The 17,185-nt window shown below is 40.3% G+C and overlaps 2 non-coding genes across 2 annotated transcripts; one reads left to right on the top strand and one right to left on the bottom strand.

Moving 5' to 3' along the window:
• Positions 1-2,395: 2,395 nt before the first annotated feature.
• On the top strand, positions 2,396-2,514 carry LOC146360589 (5S ribosomal RNA). The gene has a single exon (XR_014799571.1). It is a non-coding gene; the product is annotated as a 5S ribosomal RNA (ribosomal RNA).
• Positions 2,515-4,641: 2,127 nt separating this feature from the next.
• On the bottom strand, positions 4,642-4,724 carry trnal-uaa (transfer RNA leucine (anticodon UAA)). The gene has a single exon. It is a non-coding gene; the product is annotated as a tRNA-Leu (tRNA).
• Positions 4,725-17,185: the final 12,461 nt, after the last annotated feature.

Here is a 17,185-nt window from a genome sequence, read left to right as displayed (position 1 = left end):
CAAATACATAAAAGATGGTAAAAGTGATTCCATCTTTGTGTCTCCTCCCATTGTTTCCCCAGTCTGTCTAGTTCCCATATTCCCAGGACACCGCTGGACAACAAGTGGGTATTCCAAGACTGAGAGACAGCCGGAGTTGGCAAAAGATCAGACATTCTCTACTTAAGTAGAAGTAAAAATACTATTGTTCCAGTGAAAGTTAAAGTACTGATTCAACTTCATTACTCAGTTAAAGCAAAAAAGTACAGGCTCGAAGCGCTTACAGAGAAAAGCATACAACAGAATACAACAGAATGCTGTTCGCGGCAGTAACACACACTTGGAGGAGAGGCTCCAGCCGTCCATTCCAGCCCTATCCCTAACATTAACTCTAACCATAACTTTAACCTTAACCCTATCAGGTCTTGTTTTACAAAGCGATTCATGATTAGAACAAAAAACACATTTACACATACCGATGATTTGTCACATAGCATCGTTACCTGTTGGGATGAGAACGTGTTGTTTCCAGAGCACCACAAATTGGGGTTTCTGTAGCTCAGGTAGGAAACCTACTAATCAGAAAGTTGCTGGTTCAATCCCCGCCTGCTCCAGCCTGCATGCCAAATATCCTTGGGCAAGACACCAACCCCAAGTTGCTCTCCGATGCATCCATCGGGAGGATGAATGTGTATTACTGTTAGATAGAAAGCACTTACAGAGAAAAAGCATAGAAAAAAGTGAGTGCATGAATGAGACAAGTTGTAGAGAGTAGAAAAGTTTTATACAAGAACCAGTTCATTTACCGTTATATTTTAGTTTTATTTTCAGCTCTGTACTTTTTACATGTAATATTGATTCATTAGATTGACTACATGTATTACACCTAACTTGCGGACAGTAAATTTAAACAACCGTAATAATTTATTTTCAGCATCTGAAATATTTATTTAGTTTGTTTTTTGTTTTCTTTTTTGGCTCCTGATATTAGCCAACTACTATTTGTCAATGTTGAACTAATAATGAATCTAAGAAAAGGTATTTGTCACGGTTGGCCAGCGTCAACCGTGGGGATGTGAGGAAGGAGGAGCCAGGCACGGAGCTCTGAATGCAAGCAGTGCGTTTATTTACAGTGAATGGAAAATAACAATAAATCCGCAGTGCGTTCCCGACTCCCGTGAAATGTCCTCTTCCCAGTGCTAGTGTTCCTTGTCTCCGCTCCTCAGTGTCTGAGCACCCCGTGCTCGCTGCCCTCTCGTCTCCACGCTTCTCCTGGGGAGATAACAAACAGGCAGCCGTAAGACACATACAATGCGGCAGACTATCCGTACTGACTGGCCGAGAGACTAACGTGAAGTCACGCAATGATCCAGCGTCAGAGAGAGCGCCACCGCATTCTTAAGTAGCTCCTCCGACAAGGCTTGATCAGCTGTGTGATGGTCTTCAGGTGTGGCCAACCACCTGGCAGGGCCACACCCACCAGGCCTGAAGGATGCAGTTAGGAAATAGCTGTCACAAAAAAATGTTATCTTCATACACGTCACGGCTGTGTAAGCACTGATATTGATAATAGATGTGATCACAAAGAGACAACATTTTTGCTAAATGTAATTATTATATTAGAAATTTATAAAACTTGTAATTCGAATTTTTCCAAATGAGAACATATACCTTTTTTTGCTTTACTGATCAGTGTTTGGTTGGTTAACTGCAGGTGTTCAGGCACGAGTCCGTATTCTGGAAGAGCAGGTGGTGAAGATGACTTCAGCGACTGAAATGCCCTGAAGGTGGAATTAAAGATAAACTTCATTTGAACATAAATCAGTAAAGACAGGCCTCCATCCTGACATGCAGTACTTGCATTACATATGTATGATATGCATCCTCACAGAAGCCAGATGATGCCAGCATGTTTTTTAAGCCAATGTCTGGATATGAGTATATGTGAATGTGAGTATAAGTGTGGCAGGAGAGTAAGTTCTCCCTCTTTCTTGGAAGTATACAAAAGCCAACGAGTTCTTACCGAATGAGAAGTGAAGCCTGGAGATGAGCAGAGATCAAGTCAAGTGCAGTTCAGACACGCTGTTAAGCGAAAGCACACCTCAGAAACGGCCTTTTTATACATGCTGTAACGACACATACACGCTTACGTTTTTTGTTTTCTATATTTAAGTTAAAATCTCCAAACCACAAAAATGTTGGACTTCCAAATCGTCCGAACACACTGTGTGCTCTCTGTCACTTTTACACTGTGCTGTAATCAACGAACATGTCTTCTTATCGCGATGTTACTGCGAGAAAATCATTTGTGCAGCTCAATGTTGTCGCTGTAACATATGACGTTTAGCACAATAATATATATCAAACTGTGTGACATTTGCCACCGATAAAAGGTCTTTTTGACAGCTTTGCTTTCGCTTACGGCCATACCACCCTGAACACGCCCGATCTCGTCTGATCTCGGAAGCTAAGCAGGGTCGGGCCTGGTCAGTACTTGGATGGGAGACCGCCTGGGAATACCAGGTGCTGTAAGCTTTTGCACTTCAACACACAAACTGCAGAGGGCGCTAAAACTGTCACTACTCCTTCCTTCTCTCTCTAGTTTCTTCCTGCTTTCTTTTAAGCACAAAAGCGCCTCGCTGACCATTTCCCAGGTGCTAATTACAGACCTCTCATAGGGAATATTTCCTTTTGACAGTAACAGCCATAAAACCTAATACAGCACCTCACTGTCAATAACTGATTAAACGGACAAAACACATTTACTAGGGAGCCAATAAGATGGAGACATAGTAAGTTAGAGAGAAAAAAAAACAAACAATATGTGGCAAGTGGAATTTAATCTAATTATAAAAACAATCAAACAGTTTTGGTTCATAGTTAACAGAGACTTGCAGGAAAAACACCACATCACATTCATATAAATACACAGATCTGACAGACTTGTGCGGGCACAAAGTGAAGGAAGTGTTGAGTTCATCTGCATGGAGCATGGATAATGGAATGGAAAATTTCTATTATTCTCAATTAAAGTGTTTAAGTTCCTATGCATATGCTTAGTTGTGACACTGTAATAGACTGTTCAGTGGAAATTTCTAAAACTACATGAACTTATTTCAGCCTCAGTAGAAGACAACTCTCTGTGACCATGTGTCATCTTCTGCTCCTCTCTTGAGTGGTGTCCCACAGGGCTCAGTTCTCGGCCCCCTCCTCATTTCTTTGCATCTGCTCCCTCTTGGTTCTATGCTGGGAAAATACGGCATTGCATTTCCCTTTTTTGCTGATGACTGTCAGATCTATGTCCCTATAAAGAAAAAAGGCCCATATTCCGTACAGCCATTACCTCAGTGTCTTGATGACATGAAGGCTTGGATGTCTCTTAACTTCTTAAAATTCCGTGACAAAAAGACTAAGGTGATGGTTTTTGGTAGCCCCACTGAGACCCCCAATGTGAATTTAGATACCTTGGCCCAGTATAATCAGAGAATCACAATCAGAATGAGAAAGACTTTATTTATCCTCAAGGGGCAATTATGATACAACAGAGCAGCATGACGTTGAAGATAAGGAAAGGGCATAAACAGGCAATAAGAGTGAGATAATAAATGCACAGAGTATACAGTATATACACAATTTTAAAATTACACAGTTTTAAAATTAAAGTGACTGATAAGCCAGCTGTCACAAACCTGGGGGTCATAGTGAACTCTGAACTGAAGCTTGAAAGTCAGATTAAGGCAGTGGTAAAATCAGGCTTCTTTCACCTCAGGCAGCTGATAAAATAAAGCCAATTCTTTCGCGGCAACACTTTGAGACAGTTATCCACGCCATTGTTAGCACTCGGCTGGATTACTTTAATGCACTTTATGTGGGGGTCCGTGCTTCATACATTACTCATCTACAGAGGGTGCAAAATGCTGCAGGTCGTCTTTTAACTGCCACTCGAAAGTTTGAGCACATCTCCCTTATTTCAGCTTCACTTCAGTGGCTGCCCATTTCATAGGATTCATTTTAAAATTCTTTTATTTGCTTTTAAAGCCCTCCATGGCCTAGCCCCATCTTATCTCTCTGAGCTGCTACAGCCTTATACGTCAGCTGGTCAGCTGTTCCTGAATGTACCCAGGACTGAGTGGAAACTTAGAGGACATCGTGCTTTTGCTGCAGCATCTCCCAAACTGTGGAACGATCTGCCTTTAGAGATTAGACAGACCTCTTCTCAGCCTGTTTTTAAATCACTCCTGAAAACTCATCTCTTCACTCCGACCTTTGACACCTTGTAAGATGTTAGTTTTAGTTTATTTTTATGTTAGTTGTTTTAGTTGATTATATGCTGTTCTGTCTTGTTTTTTTTAATATAGGGCTGTTTTAATCTTTACTATGTGTTTTATTTTATTCTGTTTTGTTTTATTCTACTGTTTGTTTTTTTTACTTATTTACTGTACAGCACTTTGGTCCTGCGCTGGGTACTTTAAAGTGCTTTATAAATAATGTTGGATTGGATCATCCTCCACACCACAGCCATTTTTGTATTCAACAGGACACATCCACATGAATTTTCAGCACATCCAAAAGTCCGTGTGGCTTTGTCACTCCTAAGAAAACAGACACAATCTTCTTCAGTCCCTCTGGATCATTTGTACGCTGGCTATAGGTTTATTTCTCTACCAGGAGTGGGGTTTGAACCCACGTGGACACATATCCATTGGAGCTTAAGTCCAACGCCTTCACCACTCGGCCATCCTGGTCCGACTGAGCTGAGCCGCGTAACAGTCACCCAGCGGTAAAATCATTACTCACAGCATTAAAATGCTTTTTACAAAGTTATATATGAATAAAATAAATCCTATTAACAGGACAGTGTTGCTTTGGCAGAGAGAAGAACGTGTGCAACAGCTTTTATTTAAAAAATATGTTTGTGCAGTTTGGAGACTACAAGGTCAAAATATAAAAAAATACTGTATTACAGCATCAATAAGAGGCCTGTTCCTCACAGCCACACTGACCCGAACACGCCTGTCAGACATTAGAAAATAATTACAGCTTCAAAATGGTTTTTTTTCCCATAGTAATACAAATAAAATGATACATTTTTGTTTTTAATGGCTCAGTGTTGGATTCACAGAGAGCACACAGTCTCTTAAGATCGTTTGAAGTAAAAGATTTTTTTCTATTTGGAAACTTCAACTAACACATACAAGATACAAATACAAGAATATAATTTGAGTATAAATCTTCACACATCAGCAGCTTTTCTTGTGTAACCGCATCTTTGCCCAGAAAGTAAAGTGAGGAATGATGTTGGTGTATTTTTGTCATCCTGGAGCTTTCAGACTCATGAAGTCACACTGAGCTGAAGCTCTGCTCTACAACAGAATCACGAGAGTGTCTCCGATAAGCTGCTGAGATGATTTTTGTTTTAATTTTTTAACTGTACACAAGCACTGGGACTGAAAACAGGTTTTGATCTTTGGTTTCATTCTATAATGGAAACAAGAGAGAAAAGTGTGAAACTGTCCATGCCTGTCTGAGAAAGGTGTATAAAGTGTGTAGTGACGGGTTTTACAGCCTTAAAAAATCTAAAATAATTGTAAAAAATAAAGCTGGCTACTTCGCAGATTTCACCTATCGCTGGTTATTTTTAGAACGTAACACCTGCGATAAACGAGGGGACTCTATATAAAAATACTGAGAAATTTCAGTCCTTTCTCTCTTTTGCTCTGAGGCGCGATAGAAAAATATCGACAAGTTGATGAACATCATCTACATATATATTCGATAAATGCCCAAGACATCTTGAGAAATGTAAATCACCGCTTGATTTGTCCATTTGGTTGACTTTTTATGGAAAATCTGACCTTAAACAAGACGCGAATATCACACCGGAAACGAAGCGCCCTACGGGAGATTCCCCACCGGAAGTAGCATATGCTAAGGTGCGCATAGTCGATTGTAACTGACTGTAAAAAGTCAGCACAATGAAAATAAACTCCACCTAAACTTGGTTCATATCTGACCCAGATAGACTGCAGGTCATAGCTTCTTACCTGAAGTTCAGTTCACCTGACACTCGGACCGGCGGCCGCCTCGGGTCTGCCCTCCTCCTGCCTCCCCTTTCCCTTGTTCCCTCATCCACCTGCTGGCCTCCACCACTTGCTAATGTTACTGAATCCGTGGAAGCTCCGCCATAGCCACCACCAAACAATTGAGTTATTTTTACACATCTGCCAGCATCTGGCCAATCCACCACCTTTCATTGTTTATACAAAAAACAAAAGAAAAGAAAAAAAAACTTCGGCCCATAAAAACGAAAAATCACCATCGGCCCACCGAGTCCAGCTATGGCTGCATATGTGTTTAATAGTCATTTATTTTTGTACAGGGCCAGCAAAACAACAGTTTTTGAGGGCATTTTCATGCATATTGGAATCCCGACTTCTCTGACGAGGCTAACCAGATCGCCGTTTACTCCAGCGAGACATCATTCCCAGGTCCGTGTTTTGATTTACGAGGTAAGTCGAACGCAACACGCAAAGTAACGAATAAAGACCCTATCCAAATCCCAGTAACGATTAAGGCGTTCCTGATTTTGGCATAATAATGAGTTACCGTGCTCGTTACCTCAATAATAACGTAGTTACTGTAACGCGTTAGTCCCTACACTGCTAATAACAAAGAACTGTAATGACAACCTAGGCATAATAGAGATGAACAATGGACTTAAACATAGAAATAAACTCAAACTCAAAACGCTGGGTCAAAAGACTCAGGATCGTGACATGAACAGAATCAAAGTTTTCATTACACGGATGATTGAACAGCGTTTGATTAAATGAACAATAACTGCTCTTATTTGAATAAAGGAATAAATGAGTACAACATCATATCTGAACAGAGAGATGTAACATACACCAAATTCAAATTCACTGAGCCAGCAGCAAAACAGCTTGTAACATGTTGTTTTGTGTGATTCAGGTGGACTGAAAGAGTCTAATACAGGTAAACTATTAATAATATCAGAATATGAAAGACTGCCGTCCACTTTAGCTAATTAAATAAGATCCAGAAGAGGCAGAGCATTAACAAGAACACTGTCAGTGTCTGTGTGTCATAGTTCTGAGTCTTTGTCCCAGTGTTTTGCGTTGGTGGATTTTTCAATGTTGCTTATGCTATATTTTTATTCTTATAGTAACTGATGTTTCCTAGTTTAGTTTTCTTGCTTGATTGTTTGCCTTGATAGCCAAACTTAACAAAACAAAAAGGTGGGGGGAGGAGGACTGGGCGGTTGAGCCAAATCAAAAAAATAATAAAACAAAAAGAGGTCAATAGCTTCCCTGTGCCTAAATAAAATAAAATGTAAAACAAAAAGGCCTATCTAGCTACTCGACAAAAAGGTCAGTAAAAACATGCAAACGTGGCGTCAACCGCATAACCTAGTGCAGGGGTCGGCAACCCTGGGCACGCGTGCCAGGTTAACTGATGGCACGACCATAGTTGGACTGGCCATCCCGGTATGCCGGTGGTGATTTTTCGTTTTTATGGGGGGATGATTTTTGTTCGTTTTTTTTTAATAACAGTATAAACAATGAAAGGTGGTGGATTGGCCAGATGCTGGCCGATGTGTAAAAATAAATCAGTTGTTTAGTGGTGGCTATGGCGGAGCTTCCACAGAGGCCAGCAGGTGGATGATGGAAAGGGGAGGCAGGAGGAGGAGAGACCGAAGGCGGCCGCCGGTCCGAGTGTCAGGTGAACTGAACTTCAGGTAAGAAGCTATGACCTGCAGTCTATCTGGGTCAGATATAAACCACGTTTAGGTGGAGTTTATTTTCGTTGTGCTGACTTTTTACAGTCAGTTACAATAACTCGTACTGCGTGCTAGCTAGCATGACGGAGTTTCTATACAGCTGGGTGGGTGCTTTGATGTTACTGGTAGTGAACTTTATTTTATTCATAAGGTTAGTTAGTAGAGTTTCCAACCGTCCCGTAAAAAACTGAATCGTCCCGCATTCAGAGAAAATATTATGCGTTTCGTATTGAGCTGAAAAGGAAAACAGTTTGTCCCGTACTTCAGCTAGAAGGAAAAAAAAGACACAAAGCTGGAGTTATTCTGTGTCTTTGCTGCACAGCTGCCTCTTCTTCTCTCATTCTCTCCCCTCCCTCTCCTGTTGCTTCTTCAATCATGAAACTGATCAATGATCAGCGGCTTTTCTCTCTCGTTTGTTTATCGCCCACTTTGCGCCAGAAAGAGGAAACCAGCGGATGTCGCACTAATCAACAGCAGCACGTTTAAGCTTGATCAGCTGTTGTTAGAATTTATTTAATATTAATTTCTAGTATCAGCTGATGTTTGCTGGAGCCACAGCTGTAAAGCTGCTGGTCATGATATCGGGTTGGATATGTGGTGAGAGGGAATCTGAATGTAAGTTTTATTTGTACAATGAAGGAAGTTGCCAGGAGAATAATCTCCTCCTTAATGTCAGCAAGACTAAGGAGCCGATCGTGGACTTCACTACAAAGCAGGAATTACAAGCCCCTCATCATTAGTGGCACACCAGTGGAGAGAGTGGACAGTTTCCGATACCTGGGTGTCCACATCAATCAGGACCTGTCATGGTCCTGTCACATCAACACCGTGGTTAAGAAAGCCCACCAGCGTCTCTTCTTCCTCAGAAGACTCAGAGACTTCCATCTGCCACTGAGGGTGCTCAAGAACTTTTACTCCTGCACCATCGAAAGCGTCCTGACGGGAAACATCTGCACCTGGTTTGGGAACAGCACCGAGCAGGACAGACGAGATCTGCAAAGAGTGGTGCGCTCAGCCGAACGCATCATTCGATCAGAGCTTCCTGACCTGCTGACCAAAGCCAGGAAGATTATGATGGGCCTCTCCCATCCCAATAATGGACTCTTCTCACTGTTGAGGTCTGGGAAGCACTTCTCTTGAGGCCAAAACAGAGAGAATGAGGAGGAGCTTCTTCCCTCAGGCTATTCGGGCCCTGAACCAGGTGTAGGACTGGACTCTCACACACATCACATCACCACATGCACTCTGGTTTTTCTTCTTGCACACTTCCTAAAATTTATAATTTCTTTTGACTAATAATCTCTTACGTAAACTGTTATTTGTACATATTTACTGTTATTTGCACAATTTTACTGTAAATTTCTAAGTTAAAGCTGTAAATTTTGTAGTAACCTGTAAATTTGTATATCTTACTGTAAACCTACTGTCATTTAATGGTCGGGCGCTGCACAGCTACAAGCATTTCACCTCATGTCATACTGTGTATGGTTGTGTGTGTGACAAATAAAATTTGAATTTGAAGTTCACCTAAACCAGGCTTTCTTTGTGTTAGCTGCCTGACAAAACCTAAAACTCTAGTCAGGGATTGCAGGTGTCACAACGGACATTATCAGCTTTCTCTGTCAATCCTATCTTTCTGTTTCACACTCTGTGCGCACTCATATAAAAAAAAACTTTAAAAAAAATAATCACATGACTCTTCTTCCACACAGCATGATCCCAGAGTGCCGCTTGCTCCAATCAGCACTGTTAAAACAATGAGATTAATGCTGCATTAAAAAATGAGCCTTTAGCACATAGAGAGGATTAAACAGGTTAATTTGAGCTCATTATTTCTAAGGCAGATGCTACACATTAGAGCTCTGAAACTTCAAATTGGACACATTCAAACACTAAAGCTTACTCTCTCACAGACTAACAAAAGAGACTCTACATCGCACTTAAAACACGCTGTGAATAAAATAATCAGTGAAAATTAGTTTATTTTAAAGCACAACTCATAACCTGCTCCTGATATTTTTCGTTTTTATTCTCTCAGCTGCAGGGTTTAAGGGTTAATTAATTATCAATTAATGACAGTGGGTGTGAATACAGATTATTGAACTGTAAAACAGGAGAAATAATAAGCAAAGACATTCGCCTCGTCAGCCATGCCACAGTTTATTGGACAGGAAAAAGCAAACCTTCATGAATTCATCCACTAACTTCTGAATTCTATAACTATAGCCTTGTTTGTTTGTTATTTCTTTTGTTACAAATAAATACATTTATAAACAAATATGCATAAACACTTAATAAACACATAAACTCAGCGTGAAATTACATGGGGTAAAGTTCATAATATTCATTTATGCATTTTTATGTTTTTTTATATGTTTTTTTATGTAGCTATGGACGCATTACTGAGTCTTGCAAGAATGCCAACCTTACAAGCAGCGACAGTTTTTTTTTATTTAATAAAAGATGAGCAATAATTGTGAGAACAAGAGAAGATGTAGCCAATTAGAAACAACTGTCAAAATGTACAACATGCAAGCTAAGAAAGCAAAGTGTAACGATGTTGCCATAATTTTAGTGATCGTTGTATCTTTTCAACATTCATTTCAAAATCACTTCTCTCATATTTCCTCTTTATTATTTCCATCACTGTTTAAGAAACTTAACAAAGTCGTATAAAGCATCTAAACCAGCATCATGAAGTGATGTTTAAAGATCGCAGCAAGCTTACAGCATCTCTCAAATCAAAAGAAAGATTGAAAGTGTACAGACTGAAGGACATTTCTGATATTATCACATGCAATTACAATACGCCTTCTCATCCGTGTCGGTGTGTATGTACAATTTGTATCGGTTGTTTGTCCCAGCGGTTCACAATACAGAATGCGCATGTTCCTACTATAAAGATTGCTATTCGCATAGATAAGATTCCTTGGATCACAAATTGTTCTAACTTGTTTAAAGTTACTAATGATGAAGGTATTCTCGCGCTTACAGTTACCATTATTATCTCTGATGTTCCTGCTTGCTATCAGATCATCACATCCCGCTTGTGGGATTGCGCGGATGATATGCTGGTTTTTGAATTTCTGAACACGTCTGTCAGCGATGCAGAGCACAGTGCCAGAGAGCGCCACCAGCAGGAAAATGGAAGTCTTCATTGTATTTCTATAGCAAAGAAAGTAAACAGAGTGAATATATAAATCAGTATTATTTCATTTAATTTATTAACTTGTTTATTTTTGTTTCCTAAATGTTAATCGTGCTTAACTATTAAAGTAAAAATACAATAGATATTTAAAACTACAAGTTAGATGATACTAATGCTCCAAACAATAACTAGCAAAGATGTCTCACCTTGTCTTCTTTTTTCAGTTAGCCAAAGTGTGATTGGATGCCTTGAACACCCACAGTTGTTGGCAGGAGTTGGTTGAATGAGGAAGATCTTCAGTGTAGGAAACTCTCTGAAAAGTCAGATTGTTTGCAGTGAGTTCATATATTTGCCAGAGGAAAGGTCAGCACCTGCATATCTGACCAGTTTGAATGAATTTATATCTAAACAGAAATCAGTTAAAGCATGCACTATGCAAGTAAATATGTAAAATATTCATATAATTAAAGATCACAAAATAAAGATCAAGTCATGTAATGCTGTCCATAACTGGTTGATTACGATGTCTTTGGTATATACGGATATATTGATATCCTTATAACTGTAGTTATTTTAGATTTTGTATGTCATCTTCAAAAATTTCACAAAAGGTTATTTTTCCACATTGTTTGTCTTTAGGTTTTATTTGAAGATTCTCCTGCTTTGAAACTCGAGTGGAAAACTAAAAACAGAAACATGTTTTGGATTAAGAGTTTAGTGCAGCTAAAGCTATAGTATTAGAGTGAATATCAAATATGTCCAAAAGGTTAAAGTGGCATTTAGGTAAGTAGGGAAAGTGTAAGTGAAAGTGGTGCAAAGAAGAAGTCACAATAATTTGTTTTGTGATTTAATCCATTCGTTCAGTTTATTCTGCTTATCCGTGGCCGGGTCACGGGGGCAGCAGCCTAAGCAGAGAAGGCCAGACCTCCTTCTCCAAAGCTTGTATCCGCATCTCGTTTTTTTCGGTCGCAACCCAAAGCTGGTGACCAAAGGTGAGTGTAAGGACGTGGATCGACTGGTGAAGTGAGAGATTCGCGTTTAAGCTCAGCTCTCTCTTCACCATGGACTGGTAAAGAGTCTGCAGCCGCAGCACCAAACTCACTTTGTGTAGCTGTTTGGGAGATAATCTGGAATTTAATTTTTCCTTCTTCACAGTTTCAAATGTATTTATTATTTTTAACTGAGCTTCACTTGTCATTTCACAATAATAATAACCAAGTAATTTCTTATTTTATCTTAGACCATTTTACGGGGCGATCGTGGCTCAAGAGTTGGGCGTTCGCTTTGTAATTGGAAGGTTTCCGGTTCGAGCCCTGGCTCGGACAGTCTCGGTCGTTGTGTCCTTGGGCAAGACACTTCACCTGTTGCCTACTGGTGGTGGTCAGAAGGCCCGGTGGCGCCAGTGTTCGGCAGCCTTGACTCTGTCAGTGCGCCCCAGGGCGGCTGTGGCTACAATGTAGCTGCCATCACCGATGACTGGATGTGTAAAGCGCTTTGGGGTCCTTAGGGACTAGTAAAGCGGTATACAAATACAGGCCATTTACCATTTTACCAAAAGGTTGTTAGAGATTCAGATTTGTCACTGTTGACTTTCTGTGCATAAAACCTTATAAACACTGAGCTCTAAATGGTTTGAAACTCTAAATCTCGAGTCTAAAAGGGAGCATGTTTATTTTGAAAGCCTTGCAGATGAAATTTTGGGCGATTCTTTCAGTGCTGACATTATAACAGCTACTTTTCACACTTACTGTGTGTGCTGTCCTTACTGCTGTGAAATTATGTGTCACATGTTGTAAAAATGATGCTAAGATGAATGCAGCTCATATATTTTGACACTGTGATGTTTGTGTGTTTTCAATGCAAAGACTGCAGGTTGTTGGAGAGTTAATAAAAGTGACACTACCTTGATGTTGTTTGGCCTCACTGTTTAATAATCTTAGAATTATTTAATACTTCTTAAAATAATAGCCATGTGAGCACACTTGCCAGCCTTGAGACCTCAGAATTAGGGAGACATTCAAAAGGGCTGTTGGGCAGGGGTGGTATACATATACATATATATACAAAAAACTTGAATCTTACAGTGTTTATTTATCGGATAAAATAAGTTAAATGTCACTGTTATTATTGTCCGGCCGGAAACAGGCCAGGGGTGTCCAAATTCAGAGTCTGCCGCTGTGTCCCAAAACGTCGGCTGCATCCTCCGGAGGCCGCATTTGAAGGCCGATTACGTCACAGCCAGGCGACGAAGGCTGTTCCAATTCGTCGACTCCTTCAAATGCGGCCGACAAATGCGTCCTTCATTTCCCCGAATTTGAAGGATGGGTCAGGTGTGTCCTTCGTGGCCCACCATATCCCAGAATTCATAGCGTGGCCCAGCCAAATTTCAGCTGCCAACAATGGCGGCCGCTACTAAGTTTTAAAATTAGTCTTATTAATCTTTCTGGGTCGCAAAATAAACTTTTAACATATTTTCAGGCGAGAAAGTAGCTGTGTAAATTACAAATATCTGCTTGGTGTATCAAGACATCGCATATTTGCAAAAGTGTGCCGACGTTTTCGGAGACGTCTGTTACCCACCAGCCCGATAGCAGGCCGGGGGGTTCAATGGTCACTCCAGCCGGCGTGAGCAGCGGACTCCCGGCTTCATCGTTTTCAGACCCCCGCTCTTTCGCTACTCAGGTTAAACATGATATATAAGTCACTCACAGCATACGCAGATGTACCACAAACCGATGAAGATCATGAAGACTTCTTTTCCTATTTGTTAAATGAAGATGAAGTGCAACCAATTATGTAATAACTGAAAATGGGAAAGACAAGTAGTTACTTACTGATGACTTGTACATTTCATTCTTTGATCAACAGGAGGGAATGTCAAAGGAAAATTGTTTTTATATAATGTGATCAGCTCCATGAAATGTGCTTTTTATTGATCACTAAGCAATCTACATGTCTACGTGACTTTTCACCTAATAACTTTTGTGATGAACTTATTCAGCTACTAACCGCTTCCTGTCTTCAGAGAACAGTCAGATGTAGAGAAGAGAAACCTCAGCTCTTTTCCGAGAACATACAGATGTAGAAATGGGAAAAACCCGTTGCTCTGAGTGACGTTGTTATTTTTGTACACACACACACACACACACACACACACACACACACACACACACACACACACACACACACACACAGACACACACACACACACACAGACACACAGAAAAGTATAAATAAAGCACGCAGACAGTGATGAGATGCAGGTCTTGCGTCCATGACTGCCCTCGCGAGTAAAGACAACTGCAGTGTTTGTGTTTTCTAACTCAGGTGTCTTAGCTGAAGAACTACGGGGTGATTTAAAGAAATCCCCTGTCAACTTAAAATGTAAGTGTTTGCCTTTTTTCTGTGTTTTATTTGTTCCGGAGTAAATCGGTTTGGCTGAGATCAAAGTTATTAGATTATTAGATTAAATAAAACTCTATTAATCCATCAAGTGGGTTCCTCCGGGATTTTCACACAGCTGACTAAACGTTAAACAGAAAACTGATTAAACAGAAGTGTGAGACGGTTGAGAATTTACGCCCGTGTCCTGTTATATTTTAGATAGCAAGGAGCAGACGGCTGAGTTTATTAAACTCCACCAAGACAGCGGTGACGCAAATCTGAAGGATAGACCGTCCCATTTCACAACCTCGCACTTCCGGCCTTCTCGGTCTTCGAAGGACCCGACCCACGTAGACCGCGAAGGCCGGGTCCTCCGAAGGATGCAGCCGACGTTTTGGGACACAGCTTGCGTCCACCTGAGGACCCGGCCTTCGTGGTCTAAGTGGGCTGGGTCCTCCGAAAGCCGGGCAGACCGGAAATGAGCAACTGTGAAATTGGACGGTTTGTAACATGTTGTTATGTTTGATTCAGGTGGACTGAAAGAGTCAAATATGGGTAAACTATTAATAATATCAATAAATGAAGGACTGCAGTCCACTTTAGCTAACTAAAGATCCAGAGGAGGATGAGCATTAACAAGAACACTGTCAGTGTCTGTGTGTCATGGTTTTGGGTCTTTGTCCCAGTGTTTTGTTGATGGACTTTTGAATGTTGCTTAATCATTATTGTTGTGTTCTTATAGTAACTGAAGTATCCTAGTTTACTTTTCCTGCATTCGTGAATTTTCTGAGTATTGTTTTTTCTGTGTCTCCTGTGGATGTCAGTCTTGTTGTCACGTAACGTCTGTCATAGCCTTCGTCTCTGTGTTCTGTCTTCAGCGTCCCCTTAGTGTCCCCAGCCCATCTTGTCTCTCCCTCTCTTTGTGTCTTAGTGCTGTCTCTGGGTTTTGTCTCCTTTACCTGTTTCCAGTGTCCCTCTCTTTGTGTGTTGTCCTTGTCTCCCCAGTCCGTTGTGTGTTCGCATGTTTGTTTATTTCCATCCTAGTGTCAAGCTCATGTGTCCTTATCTCAGTCTCTGTGTTCGTGCTACTTCTTGTCTTATTTTGATAATCCTAGTCTGTGTTCCCATGTTTGTCCCCTTCCCTGATCACCCCTCAGTGTATATATTGTCTGTTTTCCTCTGTCCTTTGTCAGAGTGTCTGTTCACCTACCCCCTGTGTCTCCATATTCCCAGTGTTCAAGGTTTCCGAGTGTTTTCCCAGTTTAGGTTTTCATGGTTGGTTCTGTTTGCTACTCAGCCAGAATAAACAGCTCGCTCTTTTAAAAGTAGGCTCCAGAATGGATGATGGGATGTTCGCATGTCTTTATGTAACACTGAGTGTGCTGAACTAAAGGTAGGCCTAGTTTCATTTTCATGGTCATTATTATCAAGACAATGATTACGCCTTATTCTGATTATTTCTCCCTTTTGGAGGTGTAACATTTACATGAGGGGTGTAGGAACATTTCCCCCTAAATATTTTTAGATACATTTTTGTTGAAGTCACTGTTTTTGTCGTATTGATGATAATGCAGCTCAAATAAATGCTTTTAAATAAAAGAATAACCGATCAAAGTGCTCAGTGGTGAAACTGTAACTCTTTCAGAGTTTGACAGCTGGACAAGTGATGTCGTATTTAAAGAAACATGAGATGAGTGCAGCATATTATCTGAACAGAGATCATTCAATGAGCAAGAATAAACACTGAAAGAGAAACACTTCACTGTTGATTATCATATGAAGTCTAATGAAAGCTGTTAATCTGTTAATATCCTGTTAATCTGCATACAGCAAATACAGAACATGCGACTTTAAAGCATCCAGCAAAGTGATAACTGTCCTCTGCCCACTAAGTAGTGACTCTACAAAAGATTATTTTCAATATCATCTTTATATTATATTTATATTATATTTAGTTATTCTCCAGCGCAACAATGTAAGGAGCTCTGTGATTGGTTAGGAAAGGACAGACTGGCCACCTCGATTTTTCTTCACTGCACATTGATCCATAGCTTTGCTCTGTAAAGGCTAACAACGTGCTTTTGCTTTACAAAGACATTTAGCGTCGGTATTCACTCTCTTAAAATGCCACTGAACACTGGAGTGAAATGGAGCCCTGATCCTCAGAGTTTTATTGTTCCTAACATTTCTTATAGATAGCACAGATAGTGCCCCACTGCAGTAATCACTCATGTCTAGATATTCCTGTTAAAAGGGAGTTTTTCCTCCCCACTGTTGCATAGCAAACCTAGCAAACACAAACTATTCTATACAACGATCTAATTTAAACGAACAATCCAGCTGAAGCTTCAGACAGCCGTCATATGACAGTGAAACACTGCCATCTGCTGGACTCGAATAACACAGACGCTGCTTTGACGGGTGAGGGAGTTTCAACAAGTCTGCAACGACTACAGGAACTATTATAGCGGACATGGTGCTCTAATGGCTGCTTCATTAATGTAGGTCAGAAAGGATCAAACATATCAATAAATTGTGAAATACAAAAATTACTGTTTCACTGCACACACAAACCTTCACTTATTAGCACAACACTGCCCAGGGCTCAGAGTGTATTCCTTATAGACTATTAAACCTTAGCATGTTATTTTAATGTCTTACAGGTGAAACAGCCAACCGGTAAAGTTAACTGTAATTTAAAATATTCAGCTGCAAAAAATGCTTTTAGCAAATAATTTTTTATGACTGCGCTAAAATTCAATACTAGATTTTTGCTGGTCTGATTAAAAGGTTAAATGTAGAAGTTTTGGGATAATATATTAATACTTCCAAAACAATAAAGTTGTTGTAGAGAATCTATATTCATTATTGTT

This window comes from Perissodus microlepis, chromosome 23 (genome assembly GCF_051167445.1).
Source record: "Perissodus microlepis isolate ML-2025 ecotype Zambia chromosome 23, ASM5116744v1, whole genome shotgun sequence".
Taxonomy (NCBI): Eukaryota; Metazoa; Chordata; class Actinopteri; order Cichliformes; family Cichlidae; genus Perissodus; species Perissodus microlepis.
Note: the sequence above shows the minus strand (reverse complement) of the source record. Positions and strands in the feature narration are given on the sequence as shown.